Source organism: Candoia aspera, chromosome 4 (genome assembly GCF_035149785.1).
Source record: "Candoia aspera isolate rCanAsp1 chromosome 4, rCanAsp1.hap2, whole genome shotgun sequence".
Classification (NCBI taxonomy): Eukaryota; Metazoa; Chordata; class Lepidosauria; order Squamata; family Boidae; genus Candoia; species Candoia aspera.
The window spans coordinates 66,421,165-66,438,559 of record NC_086156.1 but is presented as its reverse complement, the minus strand read 5'-3'; the positions used below and the strand labels follow the sequence as shown (position 1 = coordinate 66,438,559).

Here is a 17,395-nt window from a genome sequence, read left to right as displayed (position 1 = left end):
CATTCATTCTATGTATACTGCCATCTATTATTTTTTTTTATGATAGATAGATAGATAGATAGATAGATAGATAGATAGATAGAGATAATAGAGATAGAGCCTTTGAGTCAGTGTTGACTCTTAGCAACTGCCTGAACAAGTCCCTGCAGTCTCCTTGGCAACATTTTTAGAAGTGGTTTGCCATTGCCTCCTTCCTAGGGCTAAGAGGATGACTGGCCCAAAACCTACAGCAGGACAAGAATTCATAGTCTCCTGGTTTCTGACTTGGTACCTTAATTGCTGCACCAGACTGGCTCTCATACAATATTAACAAAGATCAGAACAATACAGCAGTGATAATGCAATCAAAGAAAATTTGCACAGATTTTACTGTCAGGAAGTTTTTCCTTATACTTAAATATAAGGAAAATGATGGTTGGAGACAGATCATCTGGCCCTTCTGCTTGGATATTCATAAGCAGGCCCTCCCTGACTTTTCTCCTCCTTCTGTACATTTATCTTAAGCTTTATACAATGTGGGGGATTTGCTAAAGACATGTTCTTTGAATATATTAATTGTTGCTTTACCCATGAAGGACAAAGCTCCATCTATTATGTGCTGAGTCTAGACTACAAATCAGAAATAACTTAGGTTTCAATCAACGTAGATGGAATTATAGTCACCATCTAATTTTCATAACTTCTGCCTTTATATAAAAGGCATTTTATGGATGAAGCTCTTTTGGGAAAAACGCTGAATCCCACCTATTCAGGACTCTCAATAAATAGGGTAAATTTATCAGACACTTTAGAGAAGTGTTTCTGAACCTTGGTAACGTTAAGATCTGTGGACTTCAACTCCCAGAATTCCCCCACCAGCATGGCTGGCTAGGGAATTCTGGGAGTTGAAGTCCACACATCTTAAAGTTGCTAAGGTTGAGAAACACTGCTTTAGAGGTGTTATAGTGCTAGTGGTACTAGTGGTTAAGACATTGGGGTAGAAACCAGGAGACTGTGAGTTCTAGTCTTGCCTTAGGCGCAAAGCCAGCTAGGTGATCTTGGGCAAGTTGCTCTCTTTCAGCCTTAGGAAGAAGGCAATGGCGACTTCCAGTCAGGACATGGCGGACTGAACAGCTGTGCCCACAAGCTCAGCGGGGAGAACTGACAATGCAGCAGTATTTTCGGGATCAGGCATGTTTTTCCTGAAGCCCAGGAGTGTTTTTCCAGAAAAAGGAAAACACCTGGAATCACCCCATCTCTCTTCCGGAGGGCTGCTTGTAGCCAAAAGATCACAAACAGCATTCATGTTTGACTGGTAAGAGCTAGCAGGGAGGCTGAGATGTCACCATTTTCCAAGCTGCACTGTAGCCTTAAAGGGACACTAAGACCGGCCACCCCATTTCTAAATCACCAAATTTATATTTAAGTATACGTACCCTTTACGTCAAGGGAAACCTTTACCTTTACCTTACCCTAGGAGAAGCTTTCTGCAGCAAGTAGAAGCCGGCTCTCTTGGTGCTTATTGTTATTTTTGAGATTAATTTTTTAAAAAAAATTCTTTTTAAGTTTTGGACTTTTTTCCCCCTCCAAATATTAAGAAGGATTGAGAGTAAATAATTGTCTCCCTGTTAATAATTTTGTACTAAATTTAAATTTAGCATTATCCTACACGTTGAATCAGCTGATTTGAACTTTCAGTTTTCTGCTTCTACTTTCTCTGGGGAACTCTCTGCTATCTCACTTTCACTTGTGCAAACACATTCCAGAACTCTTTCATATCTTCAACTTTCGCTGCTTAAGCTCCTAGGGGGCACCATAATCTACTGTGTGAGACATGAAGAATTTTAAACAGATTTTCTCTGACTTCCACCAAGATTTTAAACAGATTTTTTCTGATTCCTACCAAGTTTTTATGGAAGGCGTTCAGGACATTGTGGAAAATATCAGGTCTGAAATGTGTCATCTGGTTGGGGATGTTGTAGATGAAACTGACGAATTTAACAGTGACAGAAATGTCTCTTCTAAGAGTGAGATTGGGATTTCTGTTGAAATGCTGGATGAAGATTGGATAGTCGAGTTGGAGAAAATTAAGGGAGAGAGCAAGTTGCAAGCCACAAGTGAAATTGATCTTCTGATGGAACGCCATGGAAATGAAAGGGTTATTATGTATGGGAGGTCTCTTGAAGAGAAGTCAGAGATTTTCAGGGGACCGTTGGTCTGTTTGTTTTTTTCAAGAGAAAAGCTCTGTGTACACTGTGGGGATATGTAAATGCTCTGGTTTTGAAGTGGGATAAGGGTTTAAGAACATTTATCTGGATTGCTTTTAGGGTTTGGCTGATTTCATTTATCTTTAACAATTTGGATTAAGATTATTCAGGTATAATAAAAATGTCTATTTGGATGGTTTTAGGTTTAATATGATTAAGATTATTAAAGTTGTTGTATTATAAAGTAAAATGGCAGACAATTTATATGTTCTTTTAGTTTGATCTTTATTATAGTAGACAGAAATGTATAGAATAGTAGTAGGAAGGAAATAATTTAATGTTATCTTTGGGGGGAGTTATTAGGAGGTGTGTGTGTGCATATATATATATATATATATATATATATATATATATATAAAAGAATATATATATATATATACACACACACACACACACACACATACTGTGTGTGTGTGTGTTTGTATGTATGTGTATGTATGTGTGTGTGTGTGTGTATGTATATTCCAAAAATTGGACACAATTGAAAGGATTAAAAAAATGGTGCTATTACTATTTTACACACTACTATTATTTGCACATATAAATAATTGCTTTATGTTTCTATTAATAGTATTTTTTCTCCATTTTTGGTCTGTTTTTAATGCGGGACATAAGGGAAATATTAACAATATATACTAGATTATTGTCATTTGGTCAACCCAATTTAGAATATTTTAGAAGCCCTTGTTTAATGTTTCCATGAAATTGCATTTGAATCAGATTGTTAATTTTTTTAAGTTTGATAATTTTCCCTAGAAAATATCTAGGATTTTTTCCTGAAAACTGCCTTAAACTATTTATTTATTTAATTTATATTACTACCCATCTCCCCCAGTGGGGGACTCTGGGCGGTTTACAATAAAATAACGTTGAAGGAATGTGGTCACTGTCATTCACAAAGGACGAGAAGCGTTATATCACAGAGTGGGGACAGGTCATTCTGCTGCTGCTGATCACTATACTCTAACTGCAGTAATATGTTATACAATTAATATTTGGATTCCCCTGCTCCCAAAAATCAATGTCATATTTCACTATTTGTGAACAGTGACCCTTTTATAGTAAACTGAATTATGTCTGAAAACAAAAGGATCTGTGTTACTGCTCTAATAGGAACAATCTTAAAGGCAATTCTTTTGTGGCAAGGGGTATGATTTCAACAGGCAAGCTTTGTCAGGAAGTACTGCATTTCAAAGCATTTGTTTTTAACACTGTTCATGCTTGCCAAGTCAGGAAGCTAAATGTGGCACCAAAGCTAATAGGTAATCTTTCATTAAATTCACCAACATATTGACATGACAGCTATGTCAAAAGCACAGCATTAGATTTGTTAATAAGTCTGTTTCAATTGAGAAAAAGAGTACCAATAAAAAAATACATACACGAGAAGCTTCCTCTAACTTGCTTAAGTGCAGAGATCCAGACTATGCAGCCAACATTAATGTAAAAATAAAGTAATCCAAAAGTGAAAAGGAAATAATATTTTGTCCATATATCCATCTCAAAGAAGCGCTTGGAAAATTATTAAAACTGATAGTGTTGTGTAGTTAATGAACTGATGAGTCACATTTTAAAAATTATATATTTATAATTAAATATAGAATATATTCCCTAATTTTAAACACAACAGTTATCACACTATGGCTGCAAAGAACAGAAGAAAAAACAAACACCAAGTCCTTCTGGAAATCAGGCTTGCTCCTTCCTAGGAAAAATGACTTACAATAAAATCTGTTAACTAGAAAATGAGCAGGGTCAGGAAATACGCTTCATTTTTTTCTCAAAAAAAGAAAAGAAAAGAAAAGAAAAGAAAAGAAGTGCTTCAAATGTTAGCAGGCCTGGAAAGGAAAACATGAGGTGAAGGACCAGCTAATTTTTCAGTCAGGATTCATTCATCAACTATGACTAAAATCTGTCAGCCACCTTCTTGTACTCTTGTTGTTGTTTATTCGTTTAGTCGCTTCCGACTCTTCGTGACTTCATGGACAAGCCCACGCCAGAGCTCCCTGTCAGTCGTCAACACCCCCAGCTCCCCCAGGGACGAATCCATCACGTCTAGAATATCGTCCATCCATCTTGCCCTTGGTTGGCCCCTCTTCCTTTTGCCCTCCACTCTCCCTAGCATCAGCATCTTCTCCAGGGTGTCCTGTCTTCTCATTATGTGGCCAAAGTATTTCACTTTTTCCTTTACTATCATTCCCTCAAGTGAGCAGTCTGGCTTTATTTCCTGGAATATGGACCGGTTTGATCTTCTGGCAGTCCAAGGCACTCTCAGAATTTTCCTCCAACACCACAGTTCAAAAGCATCGATCTTCCTTCTCTCAGCCTTCCTTCTGGTCCAGCTCTCGCAAACATATGTTACTACAGGGAACACCATTGCTTTAACTATGCGGGCCTTTGTTGTCAGTGTGATGTCTCTGCTCTTAACTATTTTATCGAGATTTGTCATTGCTCTTCTCCCAAGGATTAAGCGTCTTCTGATTTCCTGACTGCAGTCAGCATCTGCAGTAATCTTTGCACCTAGGAATACGAAGTCTTTCACTGCTTCTACGTTTTCTCCCTCTATTTGCCAGTTATCAATCAAGCTGGTTGCCATAATCTTGGTTTTTTTGAGGTTTAGCTGCAAACCAGCTTTTGCACTGTCTTCTTTCACCTTCATCATAAGGCTCCTCAGTTCCTCTTCGCTTTCAGCCATCAAAGTGGTATCATCTGCATATCTGAGATTGTTAATGTTTCTTCCAGAGATTTTAACTCCAGCCTTGGATTCCTCAAGGCCAGCTTGTCGCATGATGTGTTTTGCATACAAGTTGAATAGGTAGGGTGACAGTATACAGCCCTGCCATACTCCTTTCCCAATCTTAAACCAGTCCGTTGTTCCGTGGTCTGTTCTTACTGTTGCTACTTGGTGGTTATACAGATTCTTCAGGAGGCAGACAAGATGACTTGGTATCCCCATACCACTAAGAACTTGCCACAATTTGTTATGGTCCACACAGTCAAAGGCTTTAGAAACAGAAATAGATGTTTTTCTGAAACTCCCTGGCTTTTTCCATGATCCAGCGGATATTGGCAATTTGGTCTCTAGTTCCTCTGCCTTTTCTAAACCCAGCTTGTCCATCTGGCAATTCTCGCTCCATGAACTGCTGAAGTCTACCTTGCAGGATCTTGAGCATTACCTTACTGGCATGCGAAATGAGTGCCACTGTTCGATAGTTTGAACATTCTTTAGTGTTTCCCTTTTTTGGTATGGGGATATAAGTTGATTTTTTCCAATCTGATGGCCATTCTTGTGTTTTCCAAATTTGCTGGCATATAGCATGCATTACCTTGACAGCATCATCTTGCAAGATTTTGAATAGTTCAGCTGGGATGCCGTCATCTCCTGCTGCCTTGTTATTAGCAATGCTTCTTAAGGCCCACTCAACCTCACTCTTCAGGATGTCTGGCTCTAGCTCACTGACCACACCGTCAAAGCTATCCCGGATATTGTTATCCTTCCTATACAGGTCTTCCGTATATTCTTGCCACCTTTTCTTGATCTCTTCTTCTTCTGTTAGGTCCTTGTCATCTTTGTTTTTGATCATACTGATTTTTGCCTGGAATTTACCTCCAATGTTTCTAATTTTCTGGAAGAGGTCTGTTGTCCTTCCTATTCTATTGTCTTCTTCCACTTCCGCGCATTGCTTGTTTAAAAATAATTCCTTATCTCTTCTGGCTAACCTCTGGAATTTTGCATTTAATTGGGCATATCTCCCCCTATCACTGTTGCCTTTTGCTTTCCTTCTTTCTTGGGCTACTTCTAGTGTCTCAGCAGACAGCCATTTTGCCTTCTTGGTTTTCTTTTTCTTTGGGATGTATTTTGTTGCCGCCTCCTGAACAATGCTGCCAACTTCTGTCTTCTTGTACTCTACCTTGAGGTTTTCTTTATATGGAGAGTTGGGGAAATATATTCAGTTTTGCAGCCATGTTTCAGTATTTTTGAATTCTTAATTACTAAGGTCTAGGTGGAATTCAGATCTGGATATGGTTTGGTTCAAAGGATGTTTCATAAACCTTTTATTTTGAGAATTGCTGCTTATTTAATTTCTCATTCACTCCTATAGCCTCCTTGTATGGAGGTGATACACGTATGACACCATATGTGAAATCTGCTGAAGAACTTGGATTTCTTTTATCAATTTTAATTACTCAGTGATTAAAATAATTGATCTGATTTCAGAGGATAGAACCTGAGTCAACATATCTTACTCATGCTTACCCATTGCATGAGAAATTGCACTTAGCAACATTTCCCCTTTTGAATAATCAAAGTACGTGTCTTCCATATCTAGTAATCTACCTTGCATGTTTAACAAGTGTATATTGTCCAGTAGTTCTTATAAGAAAGAAACATTTTGTGGTGAGAAGCAGATTGCAAAGCCTAAATTTTAGTATAAGCTCTAGATATGACCTAAATCAATGGTTTTTTTACAGGAAATGTTTTGTGTTACTTGAAAGTTTTCAGGATTTTTTTCTTTCAGAGAAAAGATGCAAAAATAGTGGACAAGCTTCCTTGTAAAACAGCTTGCCAATAAATTTTAATCTTCTCACATGCACACACACAAGGGTATGCTGTGAAAGAGTTGAATTCATTAGGGGTAATTGTGAAACCCAACGCACTTGACCAGGATTCCATGCAAGCTGAGTAGGTGAGCTGAATGATCATCATATTGATCTGACCAGATGGTTTCTTGAAGGCAGAAAGTTTGAGAACCATTATTCTATAGCATACAGCTACTTATACATGAACACTGATCCCACTAGAGGGAGTTAATGCACTAAGCTAATGGAAACAGCTGTCAGAAGGATCACTTTCCAGATTTCCTTTGGGAGCTTCTTTTCCTGCAGACCAAAATCTGCAAGTGTGTTATGCTGAGGAAGATGTCTGTAAAATGATTAATCTTGCAGGTTATGAAAAATTCTTCTAATTTGGACTTTTTTCCACTATAATTCAGCATCTTTTTGACATGACTCCTTGAAATATTTATTTGGACTCTGTTGTTTTCAATCTCAGCTCATGATTTGGTAATGCAGTCAGTAATGTGTAGGATGAAAATGAAATACAGATATTTGGTCTTTTGAAAACCAATTTATGAATATGCCAATAGACATGGCATTGTGGTTTAGTTAAAGCTGAATACGTACAAGGTACACGTATTATACATATGTAGAGTATATTACAACCAGTTAATTTTGTGAGGAGAAAAGCAAGTTCTAGTTCTGTCACTATTAGCCATAACTTCTTAATACAGAAGCAGAAATGCAGCAGATGTACAACATATGTCTATTGACATGCAGTCACACTTCACCTACAATACTCTGGCATGGCTAAATCAGCTTTATCATGGAGATATAATCCTTGGTTTCCAAGAGGCAGATGCACTCCTGGCCTGCTTAATAGACTCAAGAAGCAGAACTGAAAGAGATTTCTGCTTCAGATCATGACAAGCTATTATTAACCAAAGGAGATACTAGAGGTGAGTTGAGTGGAGTGAAAATTTTCTGCATCAACAGAATGTACTGCCTTCAATTCACAAGGATCTGAAAAAGACTCAGCAAGAAAATTGCATATTCATCTACAAATTCAAGATTCTTTTTGATGGCTTAATACCACTTATATGCATGTTGATATTAAACAGCAAAACTTTAGAAATGATTTAGAAACAATACCTTTTTTCCTTAGGAACAAACCATGATTTTCAAGAAGACTCTTTTTTAAAATATTTGTTTCCTAACTGAGGAAGCAAGGCTGCAACTGGAGGGGGGGGCAGCAAGTGGGGCATGTGCCCCAGGCACTGCACTGGGGGGTGCCAAAATGAGCACTAGGGGGGCACCAAAATGGGTGCGGAATCCATGTTTGCCCTGGGTGACACAGACCCTAATTGCGGCCTGTGAGAAAGAGAAGCCTTTCTTAGTGGTCCTCATCCATTTGCCTCCATAGTGGCTGTGTCTGAGTCTTTGCAGAAAATACAAACTATTGGCAGGAGAGAGAGAGAGAGAGAGAGAGAGAGAGAGAGAGAGAGAGAGAGAGAGAGAGAGAGAGAGAGAGAGAGAAGTTATAGTACAATCACTGCTGTTATTAAGCCTAGCATAATAAATTGTTGAAGAATTTCTCCTTTCCTGGAAAAAAATTGTGAGTATTCCCCAGAAAATTTACTATAGCCACCTACTCCCATAGACTAGTGTTTTGTGCAAGGGAAATAAACTTCAGAAATGTCTGAATGTGAGAAATTTTGCTACATGTTAATTTTTGAAAGGTGAATGATAAAGTGAATAGGTTTGAATTATGGAATGTTTTCTACAAATATGAAACTGAAGATACGTCAACGAAATGAGTTGAAAGTCAATGAGAGAAGAACAGTATATGATCTGAGTAAAGCATGTGTGAAAATAAATAAAATGCTTAGCACATAGCTCAGCGTTGAGCCAGGAGTAAGTCTAGGACATATGATGCCCCCTTGATTCTTTAGTGTGTGTGTTTGTGTGTGTGTGTATGGAATGTTTGTGGTGACATTAGTAGCATGATGGCTGGGAATGCAAATGTATATGTATGTTTGTATGCAGAAGATATTGTATTATTGACTGAGAACCCAACTGATCTTCAATACGTGTTACACAGATTGTATATGTGTATGGATCTGAAAATCTTGACAGACCAAGATGATTATTAAACAGGGAAAAATGGAGTGAATGATTAAAACTTATACATAAATGGTGAAAAACTAGAAGTAGATTATATACAAATTTGTTTACCAAAAATATGGAAATGGATAGAGAATTTGCAAGAAATGTAAATGATGAAAAACAGGTAGTGTGGTCTGTTTGGAACAAGTATTTGTGAAATAAGTGAAAATGGCTATGTATAAAGGCAAGATCCTGCCTACTTTGTTATATGGAAATGAGCAGAGGATACAGTATATCAGAACAAACATAAAACTACTGTTAAGTTGAATGCAGTAGAAATGAGATATTTAAGAAATACACTGAGTTGACATGGACACATACAAAGAATGAACGTGGATCAAATTGAAAAACAAATATATGAAAGAAGAGTAAATGGGCAGGAAGAGGAAGGGGAAGACTTGAAAGTCCTGATTGGGTGGACTTGATGAGATCTTCAAAAAGTGAGAAGTGAAAAGTTTTATTATGAAGCAGTGAGTGGATGTGATAGAAGCAAATGTCATTTGCAAAGACACAAAACTATGGAGGTATAGGGAGTGATATTTGGTAAACTAGTTTTAATTATGTTTATTTTCTTTTTTAAGCTCATCCCTATAATTTCTTTGGCTATTTTTTACTTCTTTTCTGTGCTCTGCACAACATATGCACAACATTCCATGATCATATTGTTGTATGATGAGTGTGTATGTATGGAAATATATTTGTAAGAAGGAAGAAACAATCTCTACATGCAATGTGTAAACTACTATCTATCATTGAAAATGCTATAGTTTAGTCCTAGATTACAGCCTCAAGAAGAATTAGTCTTATAGAGTGGGTTCCTTGAATTAACAGTCCAAAGATAGCTTTGAAGCCCAGTCATCTTTCTTTCCAAAGGAAATACCAGTAAAAATTAATTTTACTCTCTTCTCCAAGCAATACTATAAACATTTTAAGTATACACTTTATTACAAGTTCTTACAGGTCTTTTTTTCTGAGCAATCTTTAAAAGCAGGCGTTAAATATACAGTACTTCAATTGTTATTAAATGGAGAACATACCCCCCCCAAAAAACACCACCTGACCCAAAAAGAAGCCAATACTTTTTTTTTCATGTGCTCAACATTAGACAGTGTTCTAAGAGTTGCTGTCATTTTCGTCCAAGAGTAGAAGGATGCTCAGAAGTGTCATTCATGTTTATTGAAGGACTGGGAGGCACTTCTAACATATGGTCCCAGTGGGAGCAGTACCGGGGGCCATATGTTAACTAAATAGCAAGTCTGAATCACCGAATGGAACTGAGTTTGTAGGCACTTGTCTTGGGGTAATTTAATGGTTGTTGAGTTTTTAATATAGGGGGAAAAAGAAACACAGATACTTACTCTTCAGAAATTTTAATATATCTAAAACACATTTTCCTTATTCGTATTGAATCAATCTATGTTTCTAATAAAGTTACATATTAAATGTAAGAGTGTAAGGTTCTTAACAAGCTAGAGTGGCTGCCAACCACCTAATGAATTAACATCAGAAGAGACTGGTCTCCTACCATGAAGGCTGCTCCAGATATAGCCAGAGTGACTTAGAAATCTTTAATTGTCTGCTGCTGCATCACCTTGGGGGATTTGGCAAACTGAGTTATATAATCACTGTTAATAACATGCAATGTCTTATAAGAAAATAACTTATGCTGAGCCAGTCATGTTGCATTAACACAACGTGTTTTCCATAGAACAATTCCCATGATCAGTAAAGACATGTAGGTCTTTTTGTGTAGGTAGGACTAAGAAATATTTTCTATCTAAACCCCGGATGAGCAAAATCAGATAGTGTAGATAATACTAAATTAGAGATATAAGTAAAGGCATTTGCTGTGTTATTGTGTGGAATGCCATAATCTGCATATAGAATTTTTCAATCCTCTTATTAATTACTATTGGAAATAAAATGTTGTAGTACATGGAATCTTTATTAGTTCTGGCAGAGGGTGTTCTTATTATGGTGATGAAAATGAGAATACCATTTTATCTGCTAAATATCTTTAGCTGAAGGATCCTATTCTCTCTAGTTCTAGTGGTTCATGCCAAAGATGGATTGCCAGCAAATAGCTATTACAATAGTTTTTAAGGTATTTGCTCCACATTACAATTCCTCATTGTAATGCCAGATCCTACAGTTTAGTTGGCTCCATCATCTGCTTGCCAATCTATGACAAAGGTTGCTTTCTGTTACTTCCTAAGTTTTTCATTAAAACTTTTATCTGTCAGTGATGGGCTGATCTTTGCTGTTCTTCCTCAATGAGTTTAACTAGAAGCAATGAGCCATTAGAAGTCATTAATAGTTTCCTTATGTTTTAACATTCTCTTTTCATTTGAAGTCTCTTATTCAGTGAGATGGTAAAGCATTTCTTTTAATCTCATCTAAACTAATCTAAGTTTTTTTTTCTTAATAGTGCCTTTAACTTTACATATAGGAGGATGAACAACATCTGCTGATGCTCACACTGGTCTTTGGCATGCTCTTTAGGGCATGCTCTCAGCTCAACTTTTGGGACTGTGTTTTCTTTTCTTTCTTTTTTTTTAAGGAGTGCATTTAAGCCATTGCTAATCTGGAGGCATCTGTTTTGCTCCTTAAAACAAAAGCTCTACCTAACCCCATAAATGAAAAAAACAACAACAACAGAAATATTTCACACACATGGATGCATCAATCTATTTCATACATGTGTTCACTCATAAGTTTGTTTCATATTATTTCCATAGAAATCTGCCATTAAAAACTGTATGAAAATTTGTATTTAAATGCATATTGATTTTAAAAATATATTCAAAATGTTATCTTAAAGTGTGTACTATGAAATTAAGTTGAAAGATTTATTTAGCTAAAACCTGCTTTCCAGTCCACACACAGACATAAGATCAGTTTGTATATGGAATCCTCAAGCATCTTAAGGATCTCTGCTCTGTTCTCCATACAGCTATGGGGAGTTTTAAAATGGCTTCTGAAAATATTTTAAGTATTTACAAACTAAGTACTTGGAGAGGCAAGTCAACCTAAAACTCCAAATTCTATTTTGTTTTACCACTCTATGAGCTTCCTAAATTGGCAGAAGAGCAAGGCCATAGTATTTTATGTGCCAACAGCCTCCTGGCATGGGAATCCCTCACCTTTCATCCTTATTTTCTGAAATCAGATGTAGCCTTTCTAATTTGTCCGAACAGCTGGACAAAATAGGTTAGAACCTTTCCCCGTTTCATAAATCATTGGGTGATGCTTAATATAAAATTCAGTCAGGTAGAAATTTATCTCAGATGTAAAACAAAAGGCAGCAATAGCTTAACAGAGGGATTGTGCAAAGTTTACTTTTGAACAGATCAAGATAAACTGGAGCTAAGGGATTCAACAACTCTTCCACAAAGGTGGATTAAAAGTAGATATGAAACTACTGTAGATGCTTTGTAGAAGCAAATAAATCCTCCTTTTGTTAGACAAAGAAGTAGTTGTCCTACATTTTAAATTATATTAAATTTATCATAGCTTAAACATCTCCTGAAGGATGGTTCTCTTAGCTAAATATCAAATGAGAAATGCAGCTAATATATTTTGCCAGTTATCTGGGCCTTCATGTTTACATTCAGGACACTGTTCTCCTCTTCAGCCACAAAAGCAAATTGCTTTCCCAGTGTGAGTTATCCCTAATCTGCAAAAAAAAGTCTGCTGCAATTTAACATTGCAGTTGCTAAGTGGTGTATCTGATGTTAAAACCTTATCCTCATCTGTGTAGCTTCCTTCTAATTTTTTTAAACCTTTGTCCTCTGCTTTCTTCCCAATCTATCCCTGGGATCCTGCCTCATTTTCAGATTAACATTACAGCCATGACGCTGTTCTTTTCCTTACCTCAGTGTTGTCCAACTATAGTTCATCCCTATAAGACAGCAGGGCTATGCATTATGCTGCTTACCTGACAAATAATTTCTGAAGGCTCAGCTGATGTTTTCTTGGGAAAGGAGGAGCTTTACTCAGACATTATTTCTGGTGCCTTCTTCTGGCACATGGAGGAGCTACAAGACATAACAAGCAAAAAACTAAGCACAGCTGTCCAACAGCTCCTTCCTTCTAGCAGAGATGTACTTTGTTGAGGACAGAATACAAACAGCAACCTTCTGAACATGTGGGGTTTGTGAGGGAACACTTTTCTTTGATTACCTTTGTAAAAGAGATGTACCTCTAATGAATCCTACCTGAGGATCAAAAGATGGAGCACAGTAATCTGACATTATTTTCACTCACCTGGAATGAGGTAGATAGGTTTGAACCTTTTTTGTTCTGATTCTGAGCCCCTGTGAAGCTCTGTTCCCAATCTGTTTCTCTAATGCTTAAGCAGAGCTTAAGCTCTAACCCAGCAAAGACCTATGCTGGAGGAAACTACTGGCAGCATATAAAATTACTTGTGAGTAGAGTTTAATGTGTAGATAAAAAGAGCTAGCTATGAGTAAGGGGGTAGTTGTTTACTCCTGGTGCAATAAAACCTACCTGTGAATTGGGTTTGTCTTTCTCTTCAATTTGATATGTGTTGCGCTAACAAATGCAACATGGTTTCAAAAGTTGACTGAGAAGTTTTGGACACTGTCAGTATAGTAATAGATAAATTGTAGCCTCCACATAAGTTAAGTTTTGTGGGAGATGCCATGAAAACCTAGAGAAGATGGAAACAATCAAACCAAGGTTTGAGCTACAGTATATTGGGTGATGAATGGAGCCAATAAAAGAATGAGAAGTTACAGGCAACCTTGTTTCTGCATGTTGCTGGGGAGAAGGCAACAGAAATATTTGATACATTTGAATTTGAAAAGGAGTTTGATAAGCAGAGACTACAGGTGCTGTTTGAGAAATGTGCAAATGACGGTATACCAAGAAAGAATATTCAATATAAGAGGCATATTTTTTTTTAACAAAGAAACAAAGAGAAGGTGAAGGTATTGATACCAATGTAATAGAGTTAAAACTTTTAGGGTATTCTTGTGAGTTTGGACAATTATGTGACTCTTTAATTAAAGACTGTATAGTATGTGGAATAAAATCTGAAAGAATGAAAATGAGACCCTTAAGGATAAAGGATTCAACACTGGAACACACTGTCAATGTTTCCAGTGCTGAAGAGTTGGCTGTGGCTCAAAAGGCCTTGGGAATACTGAAATTAAATGGATATTTTGAGAAAGCGAGAACCTCTACCAAAGTTAACTCCCAGCTATCAGCTGTAATGCTGAAGAAGAGAGACTGCAAGCAGCCATGTTTGAGGCAGGGAGCTTGTCATCTTCAAAGAATGTGTGGGAAAAGAATGTAGAAAATGTGGAAGCCTGAATCACTGTAGGGAAAGAAATTTGAAATTAAATAAACCAAGTGTAAATATAAGACATGTATTAACCTTTAGGGGTGAAACAAAATTGAAGCTATTGTTTACATGCCAAGCCCAAAGAATAAGATGGAACTACAGCAGTTTTTTGGTATGGTCAATTATTTGGCAGAATTCGTTTCAGGAATGCCTACTGTAACAACTCCATTAAGGCAATTGTTCTTACAAGACATGGAATTTTGATGGATCCCAGTTCATAAAATGTGTTTAATAAATTGAAAGAGTTACTAATAACTGCATTTGTAATAAAATATTATGTGACATTATTAGTGGATACTAGTGCATCTGGTTTAGGTGCAGTATTGCTCCAAGACGGATATAAAGCCATGACTAGAGCACAGCAAAAGTATTCTCATATAGAAAATGAAATGTTAGCTATTGTTTTTGGATGTACAAGGTTTTACCAGTTGATTTATGTAAAATAAGATTTTTGGGGGCACTGAAGATGTTGCCTAGTCTGGCAATGAAACGTCTGCAAGAAAACAACAAGGCTCAGAGAGCACCAAGGACTCCACAAAACAAGTTTTAGTAAACACTGATCATAAACCACCTGTTTGTGGCTGAATTGAAAATAAATTTGAATTTCGGTGAGTATTTTATGCTTAGCTCTTCCCATTAGACACGATTGAAAATCTGAAGCACTAGCATCAAACAGCAATAAAACTGAATTCAAGAACTGTATTAACATTTTGTGCAGATTAAAGAGGTTTTTTTTTCTTCCTTTGTCAATTCTTTTCATTGAATTACCAACCTACCCTTTCTTATTTTAAGACAGTGAGCATAGAAAGTTCTTTGTTCCAAAGAAGTAGTTCTCTTCCTCCTGGGATCAAAGCATGGAATTGCTCCATCGAAGAACACTTTAAACAGCCACAGATATTATATGCTGTACAACCCTGAAAATGCCTGCATAAAAGTTGAAATGCTGTTATTACTTATTTTCTAGGATAAATTTCTCCATATCCTTTTATCACAGCTAAAATGAAAGGAGTGACCTCCAGGTCTACTCAATTCAGCTATTCAAACCTTTCCTTCTTAAAAAAAAAAAAAAGATTTTCCTTTGTCAGGATAGGAAACCTATGGTCCGCATTAAAGGCAATAGGTTCTGTATTCCTAGCACCAGTGCCAAATCCAGCATATTATGGGGTGATTTGTATTAGTTTCAAAATAATCCCAACTGCCTCAAGCTTGGAAATGTTTTATTCTCCACTCAGAGAGGAGAAACCTGTCAAGGTCCCAAATAAAACATTTCAGTAGAGGAAGTATGATGATGGAGGTGCTTCAGGGAGTGGATGGGTCTTCTATCCAAAGCCACAGACTTCTTCAGTCATACGTCTTACCAGCAATCTGGATGTTTCTAAGCCTTGTCCTTTGTTGCTCTTTATATCTGGAGCTCCATCCTAGAACATGCTATTTCCCAGACAGTTCTATGGTTGGGAGTGGGCTATATATACAATAACATAAGCAAACAAGTAGTTTTTACAGTAAGTCCCTTTAATTTATTTTTGAATCATTCACTATGCATGAAGGGGGACTGACTCATGCTAACAGAACAGAGGGAGGCATGATGGCTGAATACTATTTCAGCTCAAGTGATTAAGCTCAGCTGATCCTTCAGGTGATCATTGGCTGTGTTTCCCAATAATATGCATAACTCAGGACGGCAGTGTCCATAAGAAACATACTGCCAGGCATGTGATGTCACACAGCTACATTATTTGCCCCTTGCAAATAATGCCATGAATGTCTATGGGAAGGTGAATGGAGGCAAGTGATGTAATGTACATTGTAACATCTTAAGGTAAATGATGTGAATTATGTAGTTCATATCATTTGCATCATGGTATCATGCCATGACTGATACAAATTTAATAATGCATATAATTCACACAATGACATCATGATGGATATAATGTAATTGTGGCTATAGTATCATGATGATTTCTACTGAATGCCTATGACTTCGAACTAAGTGTCTGAGATGAGCTACATTCTTCTCAGCATGAGTCCTACAGGGAGAGCACAATTTGCATGTTGAAAATGGTACACAAGAGGAAGTAATAATCAGGGACAGTCAGCTGGAATAAGCAGCAGAATTGTCCTAACAGTCAGGAACCACACTGAGATGAGGAGTAGGTCTCTAGTGTTTATTACTGCTACATTAGACAGAAAATCCTAACAAACTGAAGAAGTGTGGGAAAACCCAGACAGATAAACCTCAAAAGTCAAGGTGGGTCTGATCTGTGGCTCTTTGAATGGCTGCTCAATTCCTTGCTACTACGCATGTATTTTCCCCCCTGGATAGGGCCCCCCTCCTGCTCACCATCAGTGCTCATGACAAGAATTTAGTAAAGGGCTGTTTATCCAAAACAGTTACCTGTACCTTAGCTTGTGTCAGGTCTGATGTTTTTTAATCTCTTTATTGTTTCTCTATGACAACGTTGTCTATGACAACGCCGGCTCCAAGGCTTAGAAACGGAGATGAGCACCGCCCCCTAGAGTCGGACATGACTGGACTTTACGTCAAGGGAAACCTTTACCTTTCTTATTGTTTCTCTACCAATAGCTAATTCACCCTTGCACTGCTTGAGAGTAGATGCCTTTTCACTAATCAATAGCATGGAAGCCACAACTTCACTTCTTGGCCTTTTGGCTAAGATCAAGTGTAGTATCTGGACCATAATGCAGCAGTGTGCATAGTGTTGAGCGGCCCTAGGTTCACCCATGTTACACCCCTGTTGTACAAGCCACATTGGTTCCCAGTTTCCTTCTGGGTGCAATTTAAGGTGCTGGTTATTATCTTTAAAGACCTACATGACACACGGCCAAATTATTTGCAGGACCATCTCTCCCTGAGGGTATCTCCTTCTCCCACTAGATTGGATAGGGTAGGCACGCTCCTTCCCTGAAATATTGCCATCTATTGGGACCTAGGAAGTGTGCCTTTTCCATGGCTGTCCCTACCTTGTGGAGTGCCCCCCACTTCTGGCAATCTGGCAGGCCCCCACCCTTTTTGCCTTCAGAAGTCCATAAAGACCTG

At 37.5% G+C, this 17,395-nt stretch overlaps 1 pseudogene; it reads left to right on the top strand.

The window, feature by feature from the left end:
- The first annotated feature begins 16,988 nt into the window (after positions 1-16,988).
- LOC134498120 (U2 spliceosomal RNA) lies at positions 16,989-17,190 on the top strand (annotated as a pseudogene).
- Positions 17,191-17,395: the final 205 nt, after the last annotated feature.